General features: G+C 46.4%; 1 long non-coding RNA gene across 1 annotated transcript in view; it reads left to right on the top strand.

Annotated features, from left to right (window-relative positions):
• LOC117053973 overlaps positions 1-26,733 on the top strand; it is a 128,160-nt gene that overhangs the window by 31,047 nt on the left and 70,380 nt on the right. Inside the window, exon 2 of the long non-coding RNA XR_004427452.1 lies at positions 15,824-16,003. This is a non-coding gene — a long non-coding RNA (uncharacterized LOC117053973). The remainder of the gene's footprint in view (positions 1-15,823; positions 16,004-26,733) is intronic.

Raw genomic sequence — 26,733 nt, 5'->3', positions numbered from 1 at the left:
CTATGGGAAGCCTGCAAGCAGGACATGAATATGCAACAGCACTCTCCCCACTTGTGATTCCCAGCAACTGGCATTCAGAAGCAAACTGACTTTGGCAGTGGAGGCAGAACATAGCTGTCGTGGCTTGTAGCCACTGGTAGACTTAACCTCCATGAATTTGTCCAAACTAGCTTGTGGTTAGCCTGGGAGGTTCAAGCAATACACTAAGCAGGTGAAAGATGGAGAAGCTGGACTCATCATAGGTAACATTGTGGCAGAAGAAGGTGCAAATGTAGGTGAGGGCAGAATGGATAAAGGCACGGGAGCGAGAGTGGAACTAAGCAGGGTAGCCAGCTGTTCTGGCAATTGTGGGGTGTGGATAAATTCAAGAGATGGAACTTTTCTTAGCAGGAATGCAAAAGTGTTGTGAAAAACTCTGGTCAATTGATTTGTGTGTGTGCCAGGCTGCTATATAAACACAAAAAAGGGACATGGGTGGTGCTGTGGTCTAAACCTCTGAGCCTCTTGGACTTGCTGATCAGAAGGTCAGTGGTTCGAATCCCTGCAATGGAGTGAACTCCCGTTGCTCTGTCCCAGCTCCTGCCAACCTAACAGTTCGAAAGCATGCCAGTGCTAGTAGATAAACAGGTACCACGGTGTTCTGTTGCACCCAAAGTGGTTTGGTCATGCGGGCCACATGACCTGGAAAGCTGTCTGTGGACAAATGCCAGCTCCCTTGGCCTGAAAGTGAGATGAGTGCCGCAACCCCATAGTTATTATTGACTGGACTTAACTGTCCAGGGGTCCTTTACCTTTACCTTTAATAAAGAGCTATTATTGTTGTTGGCATGTCTTTCTTGAGAGACAATGGAGTGCACCTCCAGGGGTGAAGTCAATCCACTGCGTTAGCAGCACCAAAAAGATCTCCTTGGGACACAAACCCGGGCAGTGTGTCTGGAGGTCCTGGGCTGCCCAGATGATAAGATCCTCCTCTTTGGCTCACTGATGTGGTCCAAAGGAAAACAGAGCAATACATTTGGCACCAGCTTGGCTGCAGGAGTTGCTGGAAGGAGGCATACAAGGCGCCACCCAACCATCTTAGTTAGGGACTCCACTCTGGATTTGTGTAGGGTTTTACTCTAGGATGAATGAGACTTCCAGGGATAGTTGGGATAAATGGTGATCATGCCGCAAATTAATGGGTGCAGAAGCTGCATGAAGGAATTGAAAAGGGCAGCTGCAGTTGCCAAATGACCAGAAAAGTAAGGCAAGTCTGCTGCTGTGCTTTTAGCAGCAGCTTGGTATGCAGCAATCAGCAGGTGATGTTTCCACAGTTTGGCGATAAATGTTATCACCAGCTAATATCTGCCTCACAAGCAGATGTTAAAAGGCAAAGTCGCTGAGGCTGGTTGGCAGCCCTATAATCAGAGACAGAAAAGGTGAATAACCTTGAAGGTCTGCAGCTAAAGCAGAAACTGATAGAACAATAGTTCTCAACAATAGTTTTCAGGTAGGATGGCTACTTATGCGTCACCAACAAAGAGAAAGTGCTTCACAAAAAAAGAGGGCATGGATATGCCAACATAATGTGCATGTGCTAATTTGTATGTATACAGTAGGTGCAAATTTAGAAATGATTAAATAGAAATGCAGTGTGTCTCATAATAATGGGAAGACCAGGAGAGCTGTGTGTCTGCTCAGTCTGCTGCCCAGGTGCTAATGGTTGATGGGCAGCTTCAAGGTCTCCCTTCTTATGGTTTCATTTCTCTTAAGCCAGACTTGGACCAGAAAGCCCTTCAGACGGAGGACTTTCCTTTCTAAAGCAGCCACATGGTCACCCTAACTCTGCAGAACACTAGGGTTCTTCAGCACCCACCTTCAATAAGATCTGCAATTGTTGCCAAGCTTCCTTAGACTGAAGTCGGCTCACCCACCAACGCCGATCTTCCTTGCAGCATGCAGTCGTAGGAGAGTGTTGGACGTGTTCCAGGTCACATTCTCAGGTCACTGTGAGACCGCAAGGTCCGAAGGGCCCGTGTATACTCTAGAACGTGCCCCAGTGCATTTTCCCTGGAGGAGATTTATAGGCTCCTCGGGAGAAAGCAAATAGCTGCAGCAAGCATTCCACAAACACTGAAAAATTTAAAACCTTCATAATCGGAAAGCCATTATGGTAGTCTCTTGCTTTCTGAACAAATATTAAAATAAATATTTTGCGCTTACAGGGAACAATAGCTCTTTTCAGTGTTTGTACAGGAAAATGGAGGGGTGTTTGTATTCTGTTTTGCGGCTTGTTCCTTCTGACTTGTGTGTGTTTTCGGGGAGGGCGGAGGAAACTTTATCTCAAACAAAATGCTTTGTGAGTTTGATGCAACCCTAAGCATGTTGCAGCTAGCATGTAATTAACACACATTATGTAATCAAGCTACTTTTCATATCTTTTCACTTGTTTATTTGCATCGGTGACACATCTATAAACACCTGTATATTATTTCCTTCCAAGTTATGAAAGGCAGGTATTGTTTAATCTTCTCTGGGATTTCCCTGGTGAAATGAGAGCCATTACAAGAGTCCTTTGTAATGCCAAATCTGTTTTCCTGGCTGCTGCCACTTCCAGAGTCATTTATAGTACTGGATTGCAGCCATCTCTTAGGCTCCTGATTTTCAAGATAAACGCCTTCCATGTCAACTCACCTTATAAGGAGCCCTGCATGCTTTCATACTGCAAAGAATTATGGGGCATATCTAGGAACCAGTGTTTGTTAACTGTGGACACAAATCGGGTCTGTTGGGTCCTACCAACACTGACCTTTGTGAAATGAGAGTACAACTTGGGAAGGATGGTGGCCCAGTGGCAGGGCATCTGATTTGCATGCAGAAGGTCCCTGGTTCAATCTCCAGTTAAAAGGACCAGGTAGCAGGTGATGGGAAAGATGAATTGCATAGGACCTTGCAGAGCTGCTGCCAGTAAAGAGAGTCTCCAAACCTGTGGCTCATGTCTCTAGGATACTTCAGGCTCACATGGGTGCCTCAAAATCAATGGACTAGAAAGGAAGTTGGATGGGATATAAAGGCTTAAGGAAATTCTACATAAGGTGCCTTGTGGGTTCAAGGGCTAACCACAGGCCAGGAACATCCCAGTTCTTGCAAGAGCTGCAGGAAGATGTATAGTCAGAACAATAGTTGACAGCCTAGATATTTTTCAGACTTTATGGCCAAAGTTTTGGGACTGAATTGAAGATAAACCCATGGAGGATCAGGGTAGTGGACTCAGGATTATGGGATTAGAGTGGAATCTTGGAAGACCTTAGTGGAAGTTCATACTCAAGGATTAATTGGTATGCTGTTCAAACATCCTTGTGGTTCAGGACATTCTTTTTCGAATTGGGTGCTGTGGCATTTGTGGCTCTTTTGACCTTTAGTCAAAGGCTGTAAATTGCTTGGGTTTTAGCTTTGGCCAAATTAGTGACCTGCCTGAGGATTCTGCAAAAGAGAGAGAGGGGCATCTTTTTTTTTGGGGGGGGAGATTTATGATATCTCTTTGATGGAAGAGTATTTTCTGGGTTCAGTTTACTGCAGCTTGGCCAGACAACTCCGGAAACAATATCATTTTACATTTTACTAAAATTTGTATACTAGAGCATGATTTTTCTTGCAGAGTCCCTGCTCATCCTAAAAGGTGAATGCAGACGCAACCCATGCAGGTTGTTCATCAGCTGCCTTCTGATGCAAAACACCAGGATTATATCAGTTCCCCACTCCTGATGCCCAAAGCCTACAGATTTAGCACCAGCATTGCCTATGTATAATGCCACATTTGGATGCGAATTTAGCAGAGTGGGGAAACTTTTTTCAGCTCACGGACCTCATTCCCTTCTGAGCAACTCCCCAAGGGCCACATGCCAGAATTGGTATAGTAGGTTAGTTTCTACACCTCCCTGTATACTAGTGTTTCCCAAATTTGAATCTCTACTGGTGCTCCTAACTAGGGATGATGGGAGTTGTAGTCCAAAAACAGCTGGAGACCCAAGTTTAGGATACACTGTTCTGTATCATCCAACCAAGCAAGCAAAAGGTATTGCATGTCAAGGCCCTGAGCCCTCCCCCATTTGTTGAAGAATAAAACATACAGACACCAGTATTTCAGGTTAATGGAATAATTAAGGCCACAACTTTATTGGTTACAGAATGTGAGTGGTATTGGCTTAGGCACTGGAATTGAACCTACTATATCTGACTCCTGCCCGCCATGCAGGTAGTCTAGTAAGGGTCAACCACCAGTAGGGGGAGCCCTGTTGATGTACATCAGGGGTAGGCAACCTAAGGCCCGTGGGCCAGATGCGGCCCAATCGCCTTCTCAATCCAGCCCACGGACGGTCTGGGAATCAGCGTATTTTTACATGAGTAGAATGTGTGCTTTTATTTAAAATGCATCTCTGGGTTATTTGTGGGACATAGGAATTCGTTCATATTTTTTTTCCAAAATATAGTCCAGCCCACCACATGGTCTGAGAGACGGTGGACCGTCCCGTGGCTGAAAAAGGTTGCTGACCCCTGATGTATATCAACTGAGAGCTCCCTCAGGGTCTCCGATGGGGTCATGGCATGGCCCTAGCCCATACCTGGGCTTTGGATGAGATCCACACCCCAAAGGAGGAGGTAAAGAGGGAGAACCCGCCCCCCCGGCCATGCGGTTGTTTATATAACACAAGCCACAGACCCCTGTTGACCGGATTGGTTGGCTGGGGGCCGTGACGCGGCTGGGACTCCCTGTGAGATGGCCGTCGTGCCCCCCCCCCACTGTACACGGGGAGAGCACGTGGCCTGCCTGCAACACCGCCCCCCTGGGAGGGGGGAGCAGCTTTATCAGAATTCAAGGGTGCACCCCAGCCAGGGAAGAGCATTCTGGGTGTGAAGCAGGGCCTGAAAGGGGTGTGGTCTGGGCGTTGTCTCAGTTACAGAGGTCTGGTGGGCTGTCTTGATGCTCCCCACCTCTGGCATATATAATATACACAACGTGTAACCGACACATACCAAAATGTGTTGTAAAGAACTCCTTCAGGAGGCAGTGTTGGCCATAACCTAGGTCGCTTTAAAAGGGGATTAGACAAATTTGTGGAAAAAAGTTGGAGGCAACGATACTTTTGAATACCTATTGCTGGAAACGACTGGAGGAGGTGATCTGGTCCTTTTGTGCTCTAATCTTCCAGGTTTCCTACAAGCATCTGGTTGGCCAGTATGAGAATAGGATGCTGGACTCGATGGGCCATTGGCCTGATCCAGTAGGCTGTGCTTATGTTGTTTTTTTTAATGTTCAAAATTGCACACAGGCAATCGTAACGCAAGGGATGTCCTCCTGCCTCGTGCATTGTTCACGACAGGCGCAGATGCCCCTGGTTGCGTTTTCTAAATGGAGAGGTCAGGCTTGGAGTGGAGTAGAGGTCTGGGGACAACTTCTAGGTCTATTTCCAGCACCAGATTGCACTCAAAAGTTCAACATGGTCTCTACTCGAGCGAGGTCTTTGATTCCGCACTGCCGGAAAACAGTAAGTACAGAGCCCTTATAAAGTGCCCCCCTGACAACACTCTAACTGGAGTAGCTGTCAGCGATGTCAAGGTTCAGTGACAGCCGCTCAAGTTGGCAGCATGTGTCAGCCGCGTTCTGGTTGGTGCCATGGCTGGGTACTCTTCCAGGACTCTGCTGCTCTCCTTTTCATTTTCCCCCTTCCAGCCTGAATTATTTAACAAGTGTAATGCAAAAAAGATGTTACTGGCGAATGTGAGGAAGGGGAGCTACGTGGGTGAAGCCAGGTCCCGGACTGAGAAGAGGCTATTCGTTTGCAGACCTAATTTCCATCTAAAAATGCCTCTTGAAGTTAATGTGGTGCACTGGGGAGAGTCGAGAGAGCTTAATTAAAAGGAAAGGGAGTCAATTTTGAAGTTGCCATAGCTGGAAATTTTGATGATTTCTTTAGCTGTTTTCTCCCAAGTTTATGAAATGGATATGACAGTGTGTGTAGGAGTGGGTGAGTGATGTTGCTTTTTGAATGAAACTTACTGATAGAACATGCTTACATGGGCATGCTGCAATGTGATGGATGTATTTTTAAGTGTAAGATGTTTTGGAAGAAGTAGATGTGCAGGTTTGTGGGAGTGTAGGAACGTGAGGGTGTTTGGGGGGCAGCTTCAGACACAAACATCACTTGATTCCCTTACATTTGATGGCTGCAGCCATAACGGTAAGCCACTGTATGTGTGAATTTGCTGCGTTAGAAAGCGTTGTGCTTGAGACTGTGGCATTCTGCCTGTGGTATGAGATTTGTGAATATACCATGTTGCAGTTATCCAGTGGATAACATATGAAGCAAGCAACATGTGTGCGATGTGTAGGGAGCAGGAAAGGGTTGAAGGATGATTCCAGTAAGGAATGTGGGAAGTGCATTTTGCTGTGAGTGGCTGTGCTTGAAGGATTGGACAGTTTGGGTCTGCAACTAAATGTTGTAGTGTGGAGGGCTGCTTTTCAGGGTTCCAGACACCGGCGTCCCTTTTCAGGGTGCTCCCTTCTTTTCCTGTTCCCCTGCAATGGTGGTCAACTGCCATGGACTGGTTGGACACAGAGGAAGGGTGGGAGGCACTGGCTAGGAGAACAAGGGAAGAAAGCTCAGAACTTGGGGCGTGGTGGTGGGACAACAATGAGTGGTCAAAGGGAGAAGAGCAAGGAGACTGGGAGGAGGAGGTGTCAGAAGCTGAAGAGGTAACAGGGCTTAGTGAGCTGGGAGGGTCAGTGACAGACAGAAGTACAGAATCAGAGGCAGAAGCTGGAGCTGGCGAGTGGGAGGAGGGAGGCCAAGAGGCAGAGGTGAGTCAGGCTGGTGAAGTCATAAGTGTCTCCCCCTCCTGCTGTGACAAACTCCCTCACTTTCTCCCAGAACCAGAAGAGGGCTGAAATGGGCAAGGCAGCGGCAGGCTGCAAGCAGGTACAGTCTCTGATTGGGGAATTGAGGTGGGGAATTTCAGTCTCAGCAACTGATTAATGGGACAAGACCTACTGTGGATGAGCAGCTGTGCTCATGAGGCCTGACACTCAGCCAAGTCTGTGAAGGTTGTGTTTTTGCTAGTAAAGAGTTAACTCCAACTTTGAACGATGTGATTTAGTGCTGGCTCAATCTTTGACATCCACGTTCTGTGTCCACTGAGCATTCTTAGTTTTCATTGGGCTGTTTTTGGAGTCCCTCTTTCACTCCAATTTTTTTTCAGTACTTTAGCAAATATTGGGGTCCCCTGCTCCTGTCAATGCTTGTCTCTTGTGCATGGATGGTGCTGGTTTGGCTATGTTAGAATCCATACTTCAAATAATTAGTTCACAATTAGTGCCTGTCCAAGGGCTGCTAGCACTGGCCAATAGCCAGCAGCCGGGCAATCTGACCTGTCATTCGCTGGATCACTTGCATGGTCCGATGCCTGGCCGCAACACTGTCCACTGAGGAAGGTGAGCAGACTTCACAATTAGTATATAGGACATGATAGGGATGCAGGTAGCAGATACATTGAAATTAAATAGCATTAAGTTAGTCGTGGCCCTTTATTTCAGTAGGTCTGGTCCGAGTTCCTTATGTTTTAGATGGCAATTAGTCCTTTTTTATACATGCATAGAAACAAATACCTCTTGACACACTATGGGGCAGTTGTGTTTGCTGTGGGGACACTGGTAAAGTCAGCTTATAAAGTGCAAAGCAAACAGGTGGTGTGTGAGAGATAGACGTGGATGTTTAGACACCTTTATGCATGTATCAGGAAGCAGCAGTCCAATGAGGGTTCCCAGGTGTGGGAAGATGGGTACTTCAGGAAATACAGTGGTACCTCAGGTTACAGGCTCTGCTAACCCAGAAATAATGCTTCAGGTTAAGAACTTTGCTTCAGGATAAGAACAGAAATCGTGCTCTGGCGGTGCAGCGGCAGCGGGAGGCCCCATTAGCTAAAGTGGTGCTTCAGGTGGAGAACAGTTTCAGGTTAAGAACGGACCTCCGGAACAAATTAAGTTATTAACCCGAGGTACCACTGTACACAAGAGTGCTTCTTTCCTCTCTCCTTAGTCCTTTCCAGGGAGAGTGGCCTGCAATTGGACACAGTGTGGCCAGTTAGACCCCTGAAAGCCTGAAAATAAGGTTAGTAGTACAAAAATAGCACCCTGTTGTGTACAAAACATCCTTGTGTTTCTAATGCACAGCCTCAGGATATTTGAGTTTTAAGAATGGCTTGACATTACTGTTGTAGTAAGTAAATAAGTAAGAAGCGCAAACTCCGCTTCTGCCATAGGGTGCTTAGAGCAGCTTCACAGCACAAGATGTACAAAATGAGGAAAATATGTACCAAGCACCAAAGTACACACTGAAAACACTGCCACAAATAAACTAAAAGGCAGCAATCTAAAAAATTGTACTAAAAGTAGGCCCTCTAAATCTTTGAACATTAAAAACCTGCCAGAAGAGGAAAGTTTACAGTTTAGAGGCAAAAGGACCAGCGATGGAGCCTGGCGAGGCCTCCAAACCTGATTTTTAGGTGGTGGTGGTGGTGGTGGAAGATGATCCCAAAGGTAGCCAGGACCCTAGGCCATTTAGTGCACTGATTCCCAAACTTTTTTTTCGTACACCTCCTCCCCCTGGTTCCATAAACTCATCCCCAGTGCCCCCCACCCCTAAAAAGAGCATTATTCAGAACAGTGGTTTGCATGACCCACTAAGGAAGAAGATAACACAATAGAATTGAAAACAGTAATTGCACATTTATTCAAAATCCATTTCAAACTATTGAGTCTAATCAATTCAACAAAATTAATGAACTTGATCCAGTGATACCAGCTGATAGACATTTACACCTCAAGCGCTCCCTTGCTACCCAATGATGATGATGATGATGATGATAATAATAATAATAATATTTTTACCCCGCCCATCTGGGTAAACTTCCCTAAACAGGGCTGCCTTCAGATAAAAGTCAGATAGTTGTATCCTTGACATCTGATGGGAGGGCGTTCCACAGGGTGGGCACCACTACCGAGAAGGCCCTCTGCCTGGTTCCTTGTAACCTCACAGTGACGAAACTGCCGGAAGGCCCTTGGTGCTGGACCTCAGTGTCTGGGCTGAATGATGGGGGTGGAGATGCTGAGGCTGGACTGAGGACTCTTAGTACCCCTCCTTAGTTAATTCCACTGCCCTCCCAGGGGCAGTACATGACGTCATGACGCACATTCACAGTGCGACGCCACGCCCCCAGGAAAAAAGAAAGGAATGTAGCAGGCGCTTGAGAGCGCCCGCTTTGCTCCCCCCCTTCCCTTTCGGCTTCTTTCAGCGCCGAAAGGGGAGAAAAAAAGGAAGCGAAGCGGCGCGTTTAAGCGCCGGCTTTGCTCCCCACCCTTCTCTTTCGGCCGCCGTTCGTTCCGTCACCCCAGGAGCAGCAGCACCGCACACACTGTGCGCTGCTGCTCCCACGGCGACGGAGCGAGTTGCGGTGCGTGGGGGTGACAAGCGGCGGCCCCTCCTGCCACTCCCCACTCCCCACCGGTCACCCCGGGAGCAGCAGCGCTGCACGGACGGGGTGCTCGCTCGGCTGAGCGAGCACCCCGTCCATGCAGCGCTGCTGCTCCCGGGGTGATGGAGGGAGCGGTGGCACGTGGGAGTGGCGGGAGGGGCCGCCGCTTGTCACCCCCACCCGCCGCTTATCGCCCTGTCACTGGGGGCGTGCCGCCCCTACCGCCCCTCCCCTACGACGCCCCTGCACACACAACAGAAGTTGGACTGTCCCTGTGCAGATAGGGTTGCTGCTGGGCCACCAACCGAAGCTGATGGAAGACTGTATTGTGTGCTCCATTCAATAGGCACCACACAAAAGGGTGTTTTGATCTGTTGAAATTTCTGAACTGTTTTTAAAGGTAGCCCACGCAGAGGGTGTTGCTGTGGCTTAATCTTAGGAACTGAAGAAGGCTTAGTAGACAGCAAGCGCCTTTGCCCTCATGCAAACCCCTTAAGAAATGTAAATGGATGTCTCGTGTGTGTGTGCGCGCGTGCATTTTCAGTTGCTCTCTGTTTTACACACATGCACATGCAAATATGACCTACTTACCCACTGCAGTGACCTGGGATCCTCTGTCCATAATATGCTGTGAAGGAAGCCGTACCTAATGTTACCTCTGGCACCCATCTCATTTTGCCTGTGTCCCTCAGTCGCCCTCTGCCACCAGCCCCCCTCCCTTCCCATCCCTCCTTTGTCCTGGGAACATCTGGCTCTTCTTCTCCCTTCCAACTACCTGCCTGCCATTGGAGTTTATGCCGTGTTTAGGATTTGCAGTCATGTTGTTCCCCTGATGCTGCTATCAGCCAATTTCACAGCACTCTGGGCTGGTGAGACCTCCGGCCCTTCTTTGCATGCAGATTATGCATACCCATTGCCAAAGGGAAGGAGGACAAGAGGAGAGTGGGCAGGATTTGTGCCTGTGGATGATGCTTCTTCTCTGGCCATGTAGGCCCTGGACTATTGTGGCCGCACTGGGGGGCAGGAAATGATTGGCAGGGGGAAGAAATGGCCTGTTGTTTATTCAGTTCAGCACCATATCAAGTGGAAAATGCAAAGAGTTGTCAGAATTTTATCTCTGGGTATATAAACTATGGGAAAGTACAGCCCTTTCCAAACAATTAGAAGGCAGCCATAATTCAACATGGGACAAAATAGCCTCTGTGGGTGTTTGTGCATTTTTTTGTCTGTATCGGGACATAAGGGCCTAGTTGGCTGTGGCCGACTAGCTTGCACCTGTGTTGTACTGAATCTTGTCACAGTGGTGATGCCATTTTGACGTGGGGAACCTATTTTGCCTGACGGGTCCCAACCCCTGTGGGTCAACGTTGATAGGTGGGTGGGACAACCCATTATCAAGCGCTTGATGTCATTGTGTCAACAGATGATGGATAGGTCAAAGTCCTCTGTGTGCCACTTCCCAAGCACCCAACAGCCAGCTTGTTGCTGGGGATTGGAACCGCAATGCAGGAGGCTTTGCCATGGGGAACTCATGCCTCTGTTCCAGCAGAGCTGAACCCACTGCCTCCCCGGTGATGGGTGGTGAGCTGAACCCTGCTTTCTGCAAGGACTGGCTGTGTGATTGAGATCCCCTTAGTTTCGGTGGTTTTTGTGTGTGTGTATTTTTGCACACGCCTTTGGCTTATTTTATTTATTACATTTGCATCACTCTCCTCTTGAGGAATTCAGATCAACATTTTTAAACTCACATGCATTTACAACTCACAGCCCTGCAGGGTAGGTTGGCTGGAGAGTTACTGACTTGCCCGTAGTAGTGATGTCCACTGCATGGGGCTGAGCTGGGATTTGTGTCTGGTTTCCCTAGTCTGAGCTCTCCAGCCTCACCACTGCACCTTACTTGACAGTCACATCATTGTGACTGCTTATGTAGGTGGTCTGCTTGTGTGATATGCACATCAGTTTGTACAAATATGCCTATAAAAGTGTTTCTGTCTGTGGGGTAGTATTTTAGCATGAAATGTAACCAATGTAAATCTATCATTGCATGAAAACATGGCAAGGTTAATGTCAGGATTGTGATACATGTTTCCAGTGCTTTTTTCTGGGGGGATGCAGGGGTAGGTATACCCCTAAACATTTTGTGAATCTAACTTTGGCCTCACTGAGGGGCAGTATTTCAATATGAGTAGGAAAATGAGAGCACCCCTAAACATTTTTAAAAATAAAAAAGCACTGCATGTTTCTTAGGATAGATTCATATGAAGTTTGTGGTGGTGATGTGAGAAGATAACAAGGGAAATATCTCTTTGTGTGTGTGTGTGTGTGAGAGAGAGAGAGAGAGAGAGAGAGAGAGAGAGAGAGAGAGAGAGAGGAACATTTAGTTTTTGCACTGTGTATATAAAAAGATGTTAGCAGTATATATGTCTAGGGATGGACCCTTAATATAAAATGTACAATGTGTTCTAGTGTATGTTGTTTTATTATGTTACAGGGATGCATTTTGCCAACCACTCTGTACATTTACACAGACACACACAGGTATCATTCACATGTGTCTGTTCAACACTTACCTTTTTAGTGCTCAACTACTCAGGCATTTGAACGTTTCCAAGCACAATTCAGAGTGTTGGTGCTGACCTTTAAAGCCCTAGACAGCCTCGGTCCAGTATACCTGAAGGAGTGTCTCCACCCCCATCGTTCTGCCCGGACACTGAGGTCCAGTGCCGAGGGCCTTCTGTCGTTCCCTCACTGCGAGAAGCAAAACTACAGGGAACCAGGCAGAGGGCCTTCTCGGTAGTGGCGCCTGCCCTGTGGAACGCCCTCCCACCAGATGTCAAAGAGAAAAAACAACTTCCAGACTTTTAGAAGACATCTGAATGCAGCCCTGCTTAGGGAGGCTTTTAATGTTTAATAGATTATTGCATTTTAATGTTCTGTTGGAAGCCGCCCAGAGTGGCTGGGGAATAAATTATTATTATTATTATTATTATTATTATTATTATTATTATTATTATTATTATTATCAGCTGAATATGGCTGTGCACACAACATGCCTTTAAAGCACATGGGGTGCTGGTGATGTTCTTTAAAGCTATGGTGTGTCCACATCCAGAGTGAATTGTGAACTTTTGCCCACTGAAAACTATGCGAGAGACTAAGGGAACATTGAGATGATACAAAACCCCCATCTTTAGCAGTGGACCTGAGATGACTGTGTTCACACCCACAGCATCAATTTAAAGCACACAGCTTCCCCCCAAAGACTTGTGGGAATTGTAGTTTGCTAAGGGTGCCGGGATTTGAAGCTTTGTGAGGGGGAAACCACAGTTTCCAGAATTCTTCTGGGTGAGAGCCACGTGATTTAAATGTGCTTATAATGTAAGGTGTGGATGTGACCAGTTCAACATATACATGCCATTGCTTGCAGCTTAGTCTGAACATGCATGTATGATGTGGTCTATGCTCTGCATGGGTGGGCTGGGCAATCTTCCCATTGAAAGCTGATTTCCCTCAAGGGTAATCTGTTGTGGGTGCAGGGCTGCATGCTGGCAAGTGATAGGGCCAGAGCCAAAAGTAGGTGGGGCCTTTAAAAAAAATCTTCTCTCTGCCACCCCATTATCTCTGCCTGTCATCTTCTTCCTCCCTGCCCATTGGCTGCCAGGAAGGGAGAAATCCTTATCACCAGAGGTTCTGAACTGATTGCAGAGGGCTTTTTGAAATTAGGCCAAGGGCTGCACGAAATTAGGCTGAGAGCTGTGCATGTGTCCCTAGAGCTGCAAAGTGCCCGCCCTTGTTCTACAGCGTAGTAATATTAACTAGAAATGTCACGGGAGGCTGGCAGGGAAAGTATCCTGCAAAGGGAAGCAGGCAGAATGGAGGAGGTGAGTGAAGGTACAATTCTGCAGCATGGGTGACCCCGAAAACAAATTCCATTTCTACCTTTTAAAAAGGCCTCACCGTCTCAGAGGCTGTCCCACAGCTTAGGCACATAAGTGAAACCGTAATCTCCATCCAAACTCCAGCTGGTCGAGATGCTCTGTGGCGAATGCATTAAAAAAGCTCCACGGTCACTGCAAGGCGCACATTTTGTACGAGTGAGGGTCACTTCCAAGGCAATGGGGATCCACAAGGAGGCTGCTGGCAAGGGGTTCTGTGTGACAGCACTCCTCGATGTCGGCAGCAATGTTGGAAAGCCACATTCCGTGTGGTTGGACACAACTGCTCGGAGACATGATTAAACTGAACCACACTGAAAGCAACCCTCAGATGTTACAGCCATTGTAATGAGCCCCATCAGGTAGCAGCAGTTTTGGTCAGCCTCCATGCACGGGCATCTGGTCACAAAGTACATCAGAGGATGCGCCGCTGGAAGGAAGTTGCTGTTTGAACGCCATGTCTGTGTGGTGGATGTGTTTCTGTGCGGTGTGCTGTGCATGTTGCCAGGGCTAGGAATTTCCCCGGCACCTTTTGCAAATGGCACAGGTCCAATTGCGACCACGTGGAGATCTCTGGATGCTAGGTTGACGACGGATGTCTCCATCTGGCTGACCTCCCCCATTTCTTAAGCAGATAAGCAGAAGAGCTTATTTATTGCATTTGTATCACACTTTTTTTTCTTCAAGGAGCACATGGCTCAGTTAATTCCTACAGTAACCCTGTGATGCTGTGACTGGCCCTAGGTAACCCAGTGAGCTTCGTGATGGAGTGGGGATTCAAACCCGGGTTTCCCAGGTCCTAGCCTGACACTCTGACCACTACACCACCTTGTCTTCCTAGAGGCCTTCTGTTAATGGGGCAGCTATATAAATCAAGTAGGTAAATAAATATGGGAAAAGCAAAATGTCGCTTAGAAAAGGATCTGAAATACTTTCCTTGAAGCTTGAATTTATTTCATCCTGGATTGTTTTATTTGATGTTTTAATATGGTGTTAACTTCTTTGGGGTTTTTTCCTTTAAAATATAAACTGGTATAGAAATGAAATTAACAACACCACCACCACCAACAACAACAACAACAAGCCTGACTGGAAAAAATGGCACCTAGACATTCTGTTGTGGCCACCGTAACCTAGGCTTAAGGTGCTGTTTGGCGATTAGATTATATATCTGAGTTTCTAACACTGTGTGTAACCTACAGTGCACACATACATGAGCGTTGCATGAGAGGGCCCTGCACTCACCCCTTGATCTGCTTTCCCCTGCCAGAATACAAATAATTTTTGCACATATAATGTTTGGCATATCAAGAGACAGCTGCCACATTCACCAGAATGCAGTTTGAAGCTTACTTTTAAGGGCTGTTTCTCTCACCCCTTTTAGGATTATGGGAGCCACTGCAGAATTTCCTTTCCCTTTGCCACTCAGTAGCATGGGGCGTATGTGTGGGTCACGTGAGAGGCATCCAAGGTACATCACCTTAACACACACACACACACACACACACACACACACACACACACACACACTCTGTTCCTGGGAGGGATGTGGGTGGCATGGGAAGGAGCAGTGGAATGGAGGCTATAGCGCTTGACTGTGGACTTCTGATATTACCAAGTGGCATGTGAAGGAGTTGCTAAAGGTGACGTTGGAAAGAGTCCTAGGAGGACTTCTGTCTTGTCATCCAGAACCACTGGCCTCCTATGGCAGGTTCAAAGTACATTGCGCATGTTCAACAAGGACAACGTAGCATGGGATTGACTCTACAGTACAGTATTGACTCTACAGTTACACCAGTGACCACCCACACTCCTTGGCTGAATGTGCTCCTTGAGGTTTGCTTTGCCCATGGGCTTGGTATCTGATGTGAAACTAAAGCTGCGGATTTTAAGTGCTTCCCTGTGGGGGAAAATCCACCAAAGCTGAGCAAGAATGCCTTGAAGGGTGGGAGTGCTTAATGTGGGGGCGGAGAGTAACTGTTCCAGGGCAAACCCCACAAAAATGTGCATGCCTTGAGCACTGGGCCCTCGGTCAGGTGTCGAGTTGTCGGATAGGACTCTGCTTCACTCTGGGCTTGGCTTGCTGCTTCCCTTGGTCCGTCTGTCTCCTTTCCTGTGCACATTCACTTGTCTCTTTCCATGATCGCTGACATGCCCCGCTAGGTTGCATCCTGCACTGCCCGTGGACTAAGCAGCTGTGTGCTGCTCTCTCTCCTTCTCCCATTCTCTCACATACATGCACTCAAACGCACTCACTATTCATTTGTGGCATATCCTGTTGCCATTGGAAACCTAAGAAAGAAGTGAATATACCCTCCAACTCTCAGTCTTCCCCCCCCCTCTCCACCCCCTCCCCCCCTGCTTTCCCCCTCTCCTTGCAGAAGACGAAGAGCTTAGCAATGAATCCGTTGAAGCTCCGATCCATCAAAGCGCCAGATCGACGAGTCACGGACCGTTCCTAAATGTGATTAAATATCCTTTTCTTCCAAAGCTCAGAGGGAACACGGATTTACCTGACCCGGCTTCTTTGCAGTTTGGCTTTCAAAGCACAGCATCTTGAGGTAAGAGAACCATCTCATCTGGTCCCATTCTCCCTTTCCCTCCTTCGAGCTGAGGTGCATTGGAGGGAGGTCTTGCTCAACCTGTGCTTTGCTCGGTAACAATTGCCTAGTTGAGGAACTGCTTCCCAGCCTCCCCCAGCCGCCCAGCGTGGAGCTTGCTGCTTAGAAATCGGGATGTGGGAGGGAACCCGATGCAGCGTTAGCTGCCTGCCATCCAGAGCTTTTCTTCTTCCTCCCCACCCCCCAAAACATGCCTCTTTCTTGCCTTCTCTCCATTTCTCCACTCCTCACCCCCACAGTGCGCGCGCGCACACACACACACACACACACACACACACCTTTCCCCTTCTTTCTTTGTAAGAGGAGCAGCATTATTTATGTCTGACAGGCAAAGAGATGGCATGCAAGCTCAGAGCTGTGCTGCTTGCATTCTGAGGGGTGCAGCCGGCTGCAGAAAGTACCCCTCGTGCAGCACTTGCTTAAAGGGCCTTGACATTGCAGGACGTGCTTGTCCCATCAAGGCATCTGCAGGTGCTATTCCCCCCCCCCCCTTTATTTTATCATAAGCTTGAACACGTGCTTGGGATCATCTGATGCTGGAGAGTGCTCTTCCTTCGGTTCCCATCACTCCAGCATGAACCTGAGTTGGGTTGAGCATCTGTGAGTGCAGGTCTCGTTTGTGTTTCTTCTCCCAATGAGCAGCTTAGCAAGGGAAGCGATAACAAAGAGAAGTACTGGCCAGAGGGTGCAAGTTGCTGTAGTCAGTTCTAAGCATCAGGGTATACTTTACCTCTCAGGTTAATATGGGGCTGGGATTTGCTGGGACATGCATGGAGACAGGGGGATGCTTGGAGAATTTCTGCCATAGCAATGCTCTTTCCACAATGGAGTATTTTGCTGCCATGCTGGGAGGAGATGCTGTCTAGTGGCCATTTCAGTATGGAAGAAAGTCAGGAACTACCACCTTATGTGAGTCCTGGCTCAGTGGCATAGCCTGGGTTTTGCATGCTGAAGGTCCAATGTGAGTAAATAATTCTGGGCTAGATGGACAAATAGTCTGACCTGGCATAAGAGAGTGCCCAGTTTGCTTCCTAGGAATTTGGGGTGTTTGCTAGTTCCTCTAAAAGTATACCTCTCCCAGAGGGAACATGGAGTTCTTGGGACGATGTAATCCATGGGCTATAGATAAAGATGCCTGTGCAGAATGCTAGCACATGGTGATCCCAACAACTGATTTCTCAGGGTTTGTGCATTTTAAACCTTAAAAGGTTTTTATTAAGGGTGGTAACATGGTAAGATCTCTCGCGCTTTGAAAGAATTGGGCATTTGCATGCATAGTGAAGCAGTCATACGAGCATGTGAAGATGCCTTATATTGAGTCAAACCATTGGTCTATCTAGCCCACGCCGACAAATTGAGAAATTGGAACCACTACAAAGCAGAGCCCCTTCCCTACCCCCCCCTGCTCCAAATAGCCTTGCTAGCTGAGTTCCTGCAGCCCACTAAGCTCAGACCTGGCTCAGGTGCTCTCAACAAGGTGTGGGCACCCATCCAAGCTATGCATGATTTACATCCGGGAGAATACCTGGCCACAGTTTCCTTTTTGAAATGACTCTATACGTAAAAGAACGTTTCCTCCACATAAGAGGAGATTACTCTGCCCTCTCTATTGCTTGTTCACAGTGCAAATTGTTCTCTAAGCTACTGAAGACAGCTTTGCTGCAACTTGCAATCTGCCATTGTCTGAAAGTCCCAGCCCACACTCTTAAGTAGCTGGACTTTAATGAAAAATTCACCAGTGTCCAGAAGATTTGCCCATTTAGTATGTTCACTTGTAGTAATTGCTTGCAATATTTTTTTAATTCCTGGGCAAATCACTGTGACTAATGCTCAGAGGAGGCCTGCGGGACTTTATAATTGACAAATAAAGGCATTTTGATAGTTGGAGGCTGCATCTGGGTTTTAGCAGTAGGACTCTGCACAGATCCTCTCGATTCTTAACTCTCTTCACAAGAGGACCCTTCTGATAACAGAACCTTTATCCTGCTTCCTGAGGTGCGTTCTCTCAGCGGGTGGTAAGTACCTGGAAACGCTGATCTTGGAACAGTATCATACACGCAATGCAGGAGGAGGGGGGCTGTTTTTATTATGGTGTTATAGGAAACCCCATGGTGCGAGGGATTGCTGTTTTTATTCTTCATAACTTTCCCTGTCAAGTTGTGAAAGCAATCTGTGACTTGAGCTGAATGACTAAGTCTGCGTATAGACAACCACGTTTTCCTCCCCTGCCTCTGTTGCTTCCCTTGTGTTGAACATTCGAATGTAAGCTACTTGAGGGCAGAGACTGCCCTCTTGTTCCTCTGTAAAGCACGATGCACATGAATGTATAATAACAATAATTGGGCAGATGGCAGCAGAACCTGACACACTCCTTGTAGGCCTTGTTCATGCTTGGCTTGCCTCAGAGCAGCACGCCTCTTCTTGCTTGCATAGTCATCCAGTTTAATAATAATAATAATAATAATAATAATAATAATAATAATAATAATAATTTATTTATTTATTTATTTATTTATTTATTTATTTATACCCCACCCATCTGACTGGGTTTCCCGAGCCACTCTGGGCAGCTCCAAACAGAATATTAAAAACACGATAAAAGATCAAACATAAAAAAACTTCCCTTTAGATGTCTTCCAAAAATCAGATATTTGTTTATTTCCTTGACATCTGATGGGAGGGCGTTCCACAGGGCGGGTGCTACTACCGAGAAGGCTCTCTGCCTGGTTTCCTGTAACCTCATTTCACCCTCGGAGCTGGACCTCAGTGTCCGGGCAGAACGATGGGGGTGGAGATGCTCCTTCAGGTATACTAAGGGCTTAAATATCTCTGGTCAACGAGCAGTTCTGTTCACGCATCTGCATAGGAACTACACTTTTAAACAAGTCTATTCAGCCTGTGGTGAGGTGGCATCAATGCCCAAAGCTGCATTCTGCCTGGATTGGCTTTTTGGCATGTGATTGCAAGCTCACGACCATTTTCTAAAAGCCAGCCCAGGAGTCCTGTACTATTTATTTATTTATTTAGTAAGTAAGTAAGTAAGTATACCGCTTTCATCTAAAGATCACAGGGTGGTTCTCAACATAAAAATACTATGCGAACACAAGACAGCAGCAGTTGGCAGAGAATGGAGGAGAGCCTAAGGTGTCCCATCCTGAGGCCTTAGGTTGGCCAGATGCAAAAGAGGTCAGAGCTCCTGCACCTCTAAAGGTTGTGCAGAAGAAGGAATTTCAACAGATGTGGCTCATTGTGCTGAAACCCTCTCTTTAAAGCAACTGTTAGAAGTGCAGGAGCCCAAGCCCTCATTTGGCATCCAGCTACCCTCTTGGAGGTCTCGTCATGTCACCTTCAACGAGGGCACAGGCTGTGTATGCAGCCATTGAACTGTACAAATTAACAGGTGTGCACTCTTTCACGCCAGTACTTGTACATGCATAGAGACAGCTCGTAGCTGCGTTCGGTGTAACATCTGAACAAGCCAAGAAATGTTTGTGCTTTTCGGCAGGAGGAAGGGGGAAAGAGAAGAGGTAGGTTGCTCAGCCCGTTGCTCCGTGCTAAGTTTGACACTGGCCCTCTGCCTCACCTAGCTGCCAATTAATGTGGAATGCATTTGGGTTGCCAGGGTGCAGTCTGGTGATGGGTGCCATATTGAAGTCTCAAGAGTGGTGGCTTTCCCCCCACTTGGTTCCCCTCAGTCCTACAGAATGTCTTCCCACATCTAGAACCCTGCTTAATCCCTATAGCAAGTGAGGTGGATGAAATATCAGGGGGGTGGGACTGAAGACCCCTGGTTGCTCAATCTGGAAATGGAGCTTCAGATTCAGTGTATGTGAGGGAGTGACATGGAGTTTCCTAATCTTTACTTGGAAGTGATGTTTGCTGGGAAGTCTCCCATCCAGGCAGCTTGGCAGGCCAGGCTGCTCAGCAACAGAACTGTCTCATCTGCCTCCGGTCCGTTTCATGTTCTGTTCTTTGTTGCTGGCAAGGTGGAAGTTCACATCTCTCTGTGCTCTTTCTCCCCGCTCTTCACCATATCCTCCCACGCCAAGGTTAGGCAAACATCAGGCAGGAGTTGGAATCCCTGCTGTAGGTATGCAAGGCCTTAATTCGGCCTGTGAAGATGTGCACTCACCTTTTACCTCAGCCAATGCAGGGGGCACTGCCTTGCCCATAATGTTCAGCAACTGTTCTCTGCCAAAGGGACTTTTTCTTGAATGGGGAGTTGCGGCTTGGCCTGAGCTGCCGCTCTTTCATACCTCAAAAGCACATTTTGCCTCCCTGTTGCTAGTAAATGAGCCCTGAGTCACCATTCACTCTGCTGCTTCTGTTTATAACTGTGCTCCTCTTACCCACTTCTTTCCTTCACTTTGGTGGTTAGTCATAGGCATACACACAACGCACTCACTCCCCTGAGTTGCTGCTCTCCATTTTCAATGTTTATATAATGTGGAATAGATTTCCCACCCCTTTTTATCTAGAAGACCTTACCCGCCCCCTCTTTCTATGTACCTTATTCCAGTATAGAGATAATAAATTCTAGTATCATTTCAAAAAATATATCTCTGGATTTCTCTCTTTTTCAAACCATGGCTTTGTTCCGTTTCATGAGACTTCCTCAGCCCTGTGGGACACTTTCTGCATTCTCTGTGTGGTGTACTGGGGTCTGGACTCCTTGGTCACTATTTCTCTGACTTCTTGAACTCTGCCATCTACTGTATGTCTGTGTGATCCTGGAGCTTATCTGGCCTCCGGAGGGCGGTGCAACTGGAGTTACAGGACCTTGGAGAGCTCCACAAATGGTCCCTACAAAGCCTTGTCTGCCTCTCAGCCCCAACTACATCCTCTCAGGCTCTGCCTTTTCCCCGGAGAGCGATGAATTTAAAGGGCCAGTCTCCTGGCCTAGAGTCTGGAATCCTCTCCTTGCTGACTAAGCTGAAAATCCAGTGATAGGAACTTAGGAAGCTGCCTTATACTGAGCCAGACTATTGGTCCATTGATCTCAGTCTTGTCCATACTGGATGGCAAATCTCTCCAGGGTTTCAGGTACGGATCCACCCCAGTTCTACCTGGAGATTCCAGGGACTGAACCTGGAGCATCTGCATGCAAACCAGATATTCTATCATTGAATTATTGACCTCTGGAGCATGGAGTGTCTGCACTAGTTACTTGTGGATCTTACTGTAGGTTTAGGCATCGTAGTCTCTGGGTCCTTCGGTAGACAGACCCTGACCTAGGTCCTGTGTAAGGATGCCAATCCTGCTCTGGGTCTAGGTCTTCCTTTCCCCCTGCTACAAAAGCTGTTTGAGCAGGCTAGAGTTAGTAGTGGGATGACTGTGCGCAGCACAGGCAACAGTGGTGCTACGGTGCCACTTTCCATTATCTGAGAACTCTTCTGTTTCCAGTCTCAGATTCTATATATTTTATTTCTGTCAGCCACAAAAAGAAAAGCTTGGGACAAGAGTTGGACCCAACACTCTGACTCTGTCCAGTAAATATGGATAGAGATGTGGCTCAAGCCAAGTTCTTAAAACAAATTCTTTGTATTGAGTCCCAACTCATACTTTAAGAATCAGCGTTGCTATCTATTATTAATACATGGACATGATGCATTTGCCAATTTTGGAGACCCTATCAAAACTTGAAACTATAGGCTTATTTTTCTATATACCCGAATGGGAAGGGGGAAGGGAACATCTGGCATAATTTATCATATATTGCACTTAGGACTTGATATGATTGGCTGCAGAGTGGTATTCCACTAGACTTGCCAATTAAAAGTTACCTAGTAGTTTGGGATCCTTGCTTGTGAACATATATTATTTACCAGTTATTTTTACCATGGAAACTTAACTTTCTGAGCCATCAAAACTACTGACCTACATATTTCGTCTCCATTCTGAGTTAACATCTGTTTCTTTATACTTTTATAAATACACCACAATGAAGAGAGAATAGGAATATGAAAATATTAAATGCATAGAGCCATAGATACGGAAATCATTTATCTGATTTAGTAAAAGTCTCTGATTAGCTGTAAATCAGTACATGTAAATTGTATTATCAACCAGTGTGGGTGAATTTTTATTGTTATTTTAAAAAGATAACCATGGTAACAGTAGAAGAGCGGATGAAAATTTATGACTTCAATGGAAGGTTTTCTAGTCAGTGATTTAAATCAAGATTTCAATTAAAGTCATGGTTGCAGGCCCTGTTACTGTTGGGACTAAGCATTTCAGACAAAGCAAAGCTTTAAAAACCTTCCAGTTTTCAAATGGCAAAATTGATTGGAAATTTACATTCCAATGGGTGGGGTGCAGTGGGGAATCTGGATCTGCCTGCATATTTTGTGCAAACCAGCAGTGCAGGTTTTGAGAGACAGCTTTTCCAGAATATAGTAGAGAGGAGAGTTTTCTGGGGAATATCACTGGCATCATGGGATTCTAGGGAATTGTCCATGGGGCTTGAGAACCCTTCCTTCCCTTTAAAAAACAAACAAAAAAAAAAACCTACAACACCCCTCCTGTTGGTCTTGGGCATTGCAAATCACAGTGCAAGTAAGACCCCAGCAGATTTGTTTCTATTACTATTAAATTTATACCCCACTTTCCCCCTCAAAGGAGCCCAGGGTGGCAAACACACAAACAATCAAAACATTTGGCAACAAAACAGTTCCAATACAGTTGCAAGTTGTAGGTGACAGCAGAGACAGATCCTGTTTGTGTCATTGTGGGTTTGTGTCCTTAGTCTTTTATGTACCTAGCAATGCCCCTGATTGACATCAACACTTATGGCACCGAATATCACTGATGTGAAATATAGGAGTTGATATTTTGATATATTGTTAATAGGTCATATTTTCTGGCTCCCACTGTTGTTTCTTTATTTCTTTCTTTGTTCTTGTATGAAAATATTCAAGATTTCCTGGTTAAGCATACCACACTCTACCCCCCCCACCCCAAACTTGTGCAAACAGACATCTCTGACACCCCAATTCTGTACATGGTCATTCAGTCCTGCTAAATTCAATGGATCTGACTGCCCATGTAAGCGTGCATATGATTACTAGCTAAATCTGACATGAAGACAATAAACCTCGTCCATTCCTCCTTGTTCTAAAGATGAGATTTGTGATGGTTGGTGTTGTTTTCTTCTTGATTATAGGTTGTTCGATTGCTCAAATTATAGCCCCAATTGTCTTTATGATGAGGAATAAAACAGAATACAAAAGGAGCAGGTGCACTCGCTACTGAGAATGCATGAGCTTTGCGAGAGATTTATGGAAAAAAGGGGGTGGGGGTGATATAGGATGTCGGAAGCCAAAATTTGTGACCAACCCAAACACATACAGGAAATCCAAGCGCACAGAGACATAGGATGTGTTTATCATATGGGAGCATTGCAAGGGACAGCCAGCCAGGTATGAATGTCCTAGAAGCAACAGCTGTCACAACTGTGAGTGAGCTGAGGTCACACCCACACTATATACATTTTAAACACTTTATGCCACTTTAAAAGCCATGGAGAATCTTGACAGTTGTAGTTTAAGGGTGTTGACCTCAGAGAGGTGCAGTTCACATTATCCTTAACAAACTACACTTCCCAGAATTCTCCATGACTGTTAAGGTGGTATAATAGCATTTTAAATGTATGGTGTGCGCACGGACCGTGGTGGACTCAATACCACTCATAAAAGGAAGAGAGCACCAAGAACAGATGAAGCCTGTGAGCTACACAGGCAGCTGAGGGTCCTCTTGGTGGCGAGGACCTTTGGTAAGATCACATGTTCAATGTTAGAAACACAAAGAAAATAGTGGGGTTTTTGACTCTGTTAGGCTGGGTCTGCACCCAAAACTTAACACGTTTTGTTTCATTTCACTTCTTGCTGCTCTGAAATAATCTTTCCCTCCAGGGGTTGGATTCTTAACAGTTTTATTGCTGGGGTGGGGTGGGGTGGGGGAAAGCAGGAATAAGGAGCATACCTCATAATGGATCCTGTCCACACTCATTGCCCTACCCATCTTTTACAGAATATAGGGAACGGGATGCATTACAAAACTGCTGGTGCTTGGAAGGGTCATCTTTCCTAGTGTCTATAAGCGATGCTAGACCTTTAATCTCCCTTTTATTATTGCTTAAAACTGCATTTGTTACCTACTTTGTGACAAATTCCAGAGGTGTAGTCATGCTAGTCTGGAGCAGCAAAATCAACAAAGAGTCCGGGGGCACTTTAATGACTGACAAATTTATCGTGCCATAAACATTCATGGGACAGTACCCGCTTCATTGGCTGCCAGCTTTCATGTAGCTTTTAGGCTTAAAAACTAAAACAAAATACAGACTATTATGAAATGCTCAGACAAGACTTTCCCATCTTCAGTGCCGTCCGGTATGGCCAGTGGTCATGGATGGTGGGAGACTCCAGTAACATCCTGAGTGTCCCAGGTTAGAAAAGACTGGTTTAGATGATTAAAAGAACAGGAAGTAAACTTTCTGGGTGGATCGCTTGGACCAACTTAGATGGCATCAAAAGAGGATTGGACAAATGGATGAATGTTAAGGCTATCAGTGGCTGCTGGATGTGGTGGTACTGCTTCTGCATACCAGTTGCTGGAAACCATGGAGGAGGGAGGACAATGCCTTTGTGCTCAGGTGCTGCTTGCCAGTCCCCCTTCCCAGCAACTGGTTGGTCACTGTGAGAATGGGATGTTTGGACTAGTTGGGCAATTGGCTTGAGCTAGCAGGCTCTTCTTACAGTATGTGCTTCTGGTTGCTTCTAAAGACTGCTAAAGAAAATGTACAAATGCCTAAAATCTGCTCATGAGTTTGTATCCATGGCTATTCATTCTGTCACAAAAACTCCATAATTGAACATCTGGTGTGTGTGTGAGTAAGCGAGAGAGAGAGAGAGAGAGAGAGAGAGAGAGAGAGAGAGAGAGACCTGTCACTTGATGGGACATTAGCCTGCACATCCTTGCCGAGATACCCGAGCAGAAGTCCTTTCTCCCTGCCAACCCACTGCCTTTTCTCATCAATAACAGTCGTCCTCACAATCTCTCTCTCAAATATATATGAGATGTAATGTGGCACACATTTTGTACTCACACTGCACACTGGGCTAACCTCGAGGCTGCAACCCTCAGTCCCCACTGGGCATAGTAGGGTTTACCTCCAACTTAAACAGACTGTGTGTGCTGTTAGTCAATTTAACAGGGTAGATTAATCACAGAATAAAAGGTGCTCATTGCCCAATTAAAGGCAACACCTTTAAAAATATTGCCCGTTTTAAAGATAATTAACTAATAAAAACTGCACACAGCAGGTGCCATCTTCGAAGAGACTCACCACCTTCTTTTGTTCTCCTGTTTCAACAGCACACTCCCCTCTTTTCTAAGGTGGGGCCTGCTGTGATACATGCAGGCATCACCTAAAAGGAAATGATGCTTTTCTTCTCCAGAACTATTGTCAGTCTTCCTGTACTAACAGCACTGAGTAGGTATGGAGATGGCATTTTTAAAGCTTGGGTTTCACTGGCAATTACCCAGGGTCAACCACAGTCAATGCGTTTTATCTGAGGAAATAAAGAAACAAATTCACAATCATCCGAAGCTTGGGATGAATGTGATTAGAACTTGTGACCTCCAAAGACCCATTCCTTCCAAGCCAACCCCCACTCCACTGTCCCCATCTCCCAATTGTCAGTTCCCCAAATTCCCACTCCTCTAGCTGTCATTCAATGTTCCCTTCAATCCCTGCTCCCACTTCACTTAACATTCCACACTGCAAATGATCTCCTCTCCACTCCTTTCTAGACACAAGCTCCAAACGGGGTTTATTACATCAGATTTAACCAGTGAAAATTCCAACCCTATATGTGCATCTTCAGAATTGCATTCTGCTATTGTCCCTGGGGCTCAACCCCAGATAACTGTATATAGCAGGGAACTGTCTGGTTTTGTTGGACCCAAGCTCTCATCGGCTCCAGCTAACATAGTCGGTGGTCGAGGGGATGTGAGTTTAAATCCAACAATGCATGAAAGGTCACATATTCCTCACCCTGGTGTAGTGGACTGCAGCTTCAACTTTATACGAATGCTCAGCTACGGTATCTTTAACTGAGTGAGGGGTACACTTTTCCAGTGCCAGTTTATTGCACAACTAAAATGGGCTCTCTGCAATCCCTGCTGTGTCAGTTTTCCACATCAGGTCAACCAACATGAGCTTCCTTGGGGAGCTGCCATGCAAATGTTGTTGTTGTTGTTTTGCTGTCAGAGTGCTTTTTAGAGTGAGAGTTCTCCTTCCCGTGCAAGTAATTTTGCTTTCTCTTAATGCTTCACTAATGCTAGTCGTATCGAGCCATATCTCCATTCTTGCATAGCAGAAGAGGCAGGGATAACTCAGTGAATCATCTGGGAACATTTAATGCGATGGCACTGATGAAGCTAAAGACGTGAAAATGGAGCCACTGTCCAAGCGGGAGATGGCTGGGAGTCCTGAGTTTGTCACGCTGAGCTTTCCAAGGAAGGTTGGGATCTAAGTATCATGAATATTCTTGTTTCCAAGGGAGTAACTAGGTTGGCTTTTCTTTTTAATTGTTAGGAGCATTAGCAGTGGTAATTACATAGGCTCTGAAGGGGTTGGGGGGGGGAAGAGAAGGGGAGGAAGGAGGAAA

The sequence above is a fragment of the Lacerta agilis genome, chromosome 10 (assembly GCF_009819535.1).
Source record: "Lacerta agilis isolate rLacAgi1 chromosome 10, rLacAgi1.pri, whole genome shotgun sequence".
NCBI classification, from domain to species: domain Eukaryota; kingdom Metazoa; phylum Chordata; class Lepidosauria; order Squamata; family Lacertidae; genus Lacerta; species Lacerta agilis.
This window is presented reverse-complemented; position numbering and strand designations above follow the sequence as displayed.